This window comes from Peromyscus californicus, unplaced genomic scaffold (assembly GCF_007827085.1).
Source record: "Peromyscus californicus insignis strain IS unplaced genomic scaffold, ASM782708v3 Scaffold_5__1_contigs__length_169319896, whole genome shotgun sequence".
In the NCBI taxonomy this organism is placed as follows: domain Eukaryota; kingdom Metazoa; phylum Chordata; class Mammalia; order Rodentia; family Cricetidae; genus Peromyscus; species Peromyscus californicus.
In genome coordinates, this window is record NW_026294573.1 from 155,725,663 (window position 1) to 155,730,759 (window position 5,097).

At 42.3% G+C, this 5,097-nt stretch overlaps 1 non-coding gene across 1 annotated transcript; it reads left to right on the top strand.

Moving 5' to 3' along the window:
- The first annotated feature begins 801 nt into the window (after positions 1 to 801).
- Positions 802 to 874, top strand: Trnak-cuu (transfer RNA lysine (anticodon CUU)). The gene has a single exon. It is a non-coding gene; the product is annotated as a tRNA-Lys (tRNA).
- Positions 875 to 5,097: the final 4,223 nt, after the last annotated feature.

Here is a 5,097-nt window from a genome sequence, read left to right on the forward strand (position 1 = left end):
ATATGCCCAAGAGTGGTATAGCTGGATCTTGGGGGAGATTGATTCCCAGTTTTCTAAGAAAGTGCCATATTGATTTCCAAAGTGGTTGTACAAGCTTGCATTCCCACCAGCAGTGGAGGAGAGTTCCCCTAGTTCCACATCCTCTCCAGTAAAAGCTGTCTTCAGTGTTTTTGATCTTAGCCATGCTGACAGGCATAACGTGGTATCTCAGAGTTGTTTTGATTTGCATTTCCCTGATAATTAGGGATGTTGAGCAATTCCTTAAATGTCTTTCAGCCATTTGAGTTTCCTCTGTTGAGAATTCTCTGTTTAGTTCTATATCCCATTTCTTAATTGGACTGTTGGGCATTTTGATGTCTAATTTCTTGAGTTCTTTATATATTCTGGATATCAGTCCTCTGTCAGATGTGGGGTTGGAGAAGACCTTTTCCCATTCTGTAGGCTGTCACCCTAATTGTCGTGCTAGAAACCCCATCCAATGACTGAGGGAACCAGATGCAGAGATCCACGGCCAGGCCCCGGGTGGAGCTCCAGGAGTCCAATTGGCGAGAAAGAGGAGGGTTTATATGAGCGAGAATTGTTGAGACCAAGGTTGGATAAAGCACAGGGACAAATAGCCAAACAAATCGAAACACATGAACTATGAACCAATAGCTGAGGAGCCCCCAACTGGATCAGGCCCTCTGAATGGGTGAGACAGTTGATTAGCTTGATCTGTTTGGGAGGCATTCAGGCAGTGGGACCGGGTCCTGTGCTCAGTGCATGAGTTGGCTCTTTGAAACTTGGGACTTATACACGCCAGCCCGGCTAGCTCAGTCGGTAGAGCATGAGACTCTTAATCTCAGGGTCGTGGGTTCGTGCCCCACGTTGGGCGCCAGATATTGGTGAAATTATTAAGGCCACTCCACGTAGTTAAAAGGAGATTTATTTAATGGCGTAACTTACAAATTAAGGAATAGGTAGGTCGCGGAGTCTGGGGAAGGTGTATCACAGTCCAGCGGTGTTCTCTGGAGCTCTGCTCAGTCCACCTCTCCAGTCCAGGGTCCCGCAACAGAGAGAGCGCCCGCCGATCCAGATCTCGGGTCCCCCGGCGCCTCCCTTGGCCCCGCCTTGTAGGCGTGGCAGTTGCCGAAGTCTCAATGGGGGTTGGAACTTCCAGATCAAAGCTGGAATGGCTACCCACTACACCGGGTGGAGCTCCAGGAGTCCAATTGGCGAGAAAGAGGAGGGTTTGTATGAGCGGGAATTGTTGAGACCAAGGTTGGATAAAGCACAGGGACAAATAGCCAAACAAATCGAAACACATGAACTATGAACCAATAGCTGAGGAGCCCCCAACTGGATCAGGCCCTCTGAATGGGTGAGACAGTTGATTAGCTTGATCTGTTTGGGAGGCATCCAGGCAGTGGGACCGGGTCCTGTGCTCAGTGCATGAGTTGGCTCTTTGAAACTTGGGACTTATACAGGGACACTTGGCTCAGCCTGGGAGGAGGGGACTAGACCTGCCTGGACTGAGTCTACCGGGTTGAACCCAATCCTCGGGGGAATCTTTGCCCTGGAGGAGATGGGAATGGGGGGTGAGCTGGGGGGAAGGGGGGGGAGCTGAGGGGGCTCGGGAGGGGGGAGAGCAAGGGAATCAGTGGCTGATATGTAAAATTAAATTAAATTATAAAATAAAAAAAGATTTAAAAAAACATTTTTTTTTAAAAAAAAGTAAATTAAATGATTGTGTGTGACATTCAAATGTTTATCAGTAGCTTACAATTGAAGGGATTTAAATCCCTGGCTACTGATCTCATAAACCACATTAGAAAGTATTTTAGAATCCAATAGAAATCAAATAAAAGTATGAGAGATTTTTCACAAGCAGAAGCGACGTGATAAATCAATAGACATGAAGGAAATAACTTATTCTTTGGAATGGTTTATTTTCCAGCTGTGTTCCCAAACAATCATTTCTCACTATGTGAGAGAATTCTACAAGGATGGCAGAAACTGTTGTGGACTTGGAGTCTCTGGTCTTTTTCAAGCGGTTTGGTTTTTCTTTTTCCAATAAAAGGTTAAAAAATACCTTCTCTTTCCTATGTAATAGCCCAGTGAATCACTCTTCTAATGATCTGAACATGCCATAGCAAAAGGCACCATCAACTGCTTGAGATCATTGAACACCTGGGAGGGATTGTGTGCAAACTGAGAAGTGAATTACAAAATATGCAATTCCAGAACTTAGCATAAAATTCAAATAAACCGTTAATAATCAGTATGGATTGCACACTAAATAATATTTCAGATATGTTTGGTTTAATGAAATTGTTATACAGTTGTGTAGCTTAGTCTGCTTAAGGGGTCCCTGGCAGTGGGATCAGGATCTATCCCTGGTACATGAGCTGGCTTTGAGGAGCCCATTACCTATGTTGGGACACCTTCCACAGCCTTGACACAGGGGAAGGGCCTTGGACCTGCCTCAACTGAATGTACCAGGCTTTGCTGACTCCCCATGGGAGGCCTTACCTTTTTGGAGGAGGGAATGGGAGGTGGGTTGGGGGAAAAGGCTGGGGGACAGAGTGGGAGGAGGGAAGAGAGGGGGATCAGTGGCTGGTAGGTAAAATGAATAAAAAAATGTAATAAAGAAAAAATGGTAAAAGAAAACAATTCTAAAAAACAGTTATGATTAATTTTATCATTTACTTTTCCATGTCTTAAAAATAGCTATTTTAAAATGCACTGTGGGTTGGTATTCAGTGTCTACTGGACAGTGCTGTTGTATAGTGTATATGTAGATTACCTGCTTTGTCTTGAAATGATACTCAACTTATGACTATATTCCTAAGTATTTTATCTGCATTAACTTACTTATTTGATTGTCTCCACTTGACAAATGAGGAAGAGTGAGGAAGTCACACATCCAGTCCAGCCTAGTCAAATGTAGTTCTAAGCTGTCCAGGGCTACATAGTGGGGTCCTGCCTAATAACAACAACAAAAATTAGTATATGAAAAATCTTGGTGACTAAAACATTACTTTAAATAAAAATCAGGATTGATCCCATAGGCTATCATGCAGCTTTACAATACTTCTCCCTAGCACTTAGTCCATCATTCCACCTTGTGTTATGATTTTTTTTAATATATTAATAGCATGACAAGATGATCTCTCAACCACACAACAGCTACTTTTTATGGGGTCCAAGCCTGTAAAGTACAAAGCACCAATAGGGTATTAATAAAACACAAATAGGAAAAGATGGAAAGAAAATATATTAATGTTTAGAGAGGCTTACCTGTACACTGAAACAAATTGCTCTCTCTCTCTCTCTCTCTCTCTCTCTCTCTCTCTCTCTCTCTCTCTCTCTCTTTCTCTGTGTGTGTGTGTGTGTCAGTATGTGTGTGTGTGCATGTGTGTGTGTGTGTGTGTGTGTGTGTGTTAAAAACAGACAAAGTTTTGCTAGATAAATTATAAACCCATTCTAAACCAGAGAGCAAGCACATCTCACTAAGGAAGTTACTGGAAATATAATCTTGTGCAAGCAACTAAAATTCTTGCATATCTAGCTCAACCCTGTATTGTTGCTAATCTATACATATAATTCCCATTATTCATTATATGAATCACAGGGTGGACCCTTTAAAACAGGCTGATATGCAAATGTAATAAAGGTTTCAAGAGTCTGCCTACCACTTCTGTGTTAGAGATCCTTAAACTGGGAAGAAAAACAAACTGTGAGACTTTTGTATCCTCCCTCTCCTACCCAATACACAAATCTTCCATACTCTCCTGTGTCTTTCCATGCTATGTTTCTTGAGAAAATATGAAAACCCTGTATTTCCCCATTTACCTTATTCCCTACTAATGTACTCTTCTATGATGAAATGCTTTTGCCCTAGTTAGCACTGAGCGGCAATCTAATGGCCTCAAATCTAATGGACAATTTATAGTGCATGTCCTTCTCCACCCCTTGGCTACTTTTCAAAGTGTTGACCATTGCCCCTTTTAAATACATTCTTCATGCCCTCCCCCACTTTTGACAAGTCTCACTTCAAAGTACTGACTTTGTAGGGAGTAGGCAAGCCTCATACCTCAGACTTGTAGCCACCTACCTTCCCACTTCTGCCTCCTGAGTTCTGAGACTACAGATCTGCCCCTCTATTCCTAGCCTGATTCTATACTTTTCTCGGCTTCTGCATTCTCAGACACTTCTTGGTCTGCTTCAAGGGAGGTCCTTTGGTGGGAGCTCCTTGCCATCTCTTTGACCATAGCATTCACCTATTCCCAGTGTTCTCCATACCGTTCCTCACATAAACCCCCATTCCACTAGTACAAGTCTTAACTCTTCCTCTGGATTTGCCATTGTTTGCCTGACAGCTGCTGCTTTTCCTAAATTAAAGTCATTCTCTCAATAAGAGCATCAAACTGAGGAATAATAGCTGTCATAGGTTCTTCTATGAAAATCACGTTTTCATTTCTGCTCCAGTTCTACTTTGTCCATCACAAATTCACTACCATCTTAGTGTTTGGAGGGAGACCTGACACATAACAATGTGTATTAGTATAACTTTGAAGTTTCTGCCATCATCACCACTCAGTCATTCTCTGGGTCATCCTTATGCCCGAAGCAGATGCCACTCTTATGTTCGCATGGGAGCCGGTGGGAAAGCAGGGAGGGGAGATAATCCCTCTGGAGAGCAAGTTCCCACCCTTGTAATCTTTGCACCTCTCATGCACAGTGGATAAGCAGCAGCAATAGTTGAACAGTCATTCTGTTTGCAGGGATCACGAGGGAGGAACACCCATTTGGAGTTCTTTACCCAGAGGAAAGATTTATGGGTAAATTATTTATAAAGCCAATTAGATTTAATGTACTACATATTAGCATATATGGCATGACTATAGGAAACAAGCTTACCTACTTTAAGACAAAAAACAAAACAGAAAAAAAAAGAAAGAAAAGTGAAAAATTTTGCAATTTTCCCATGTATGAATCTTTCTGTTCCTGATAATCTTTGGGTGTTAGTTTCCAGACTTTGCTCCTAGAAATGTGCTTCTGCTTTGTCTCACAAACCACATTCTTTTTTTCAGGACTGAATTTCTGAAATTAAGT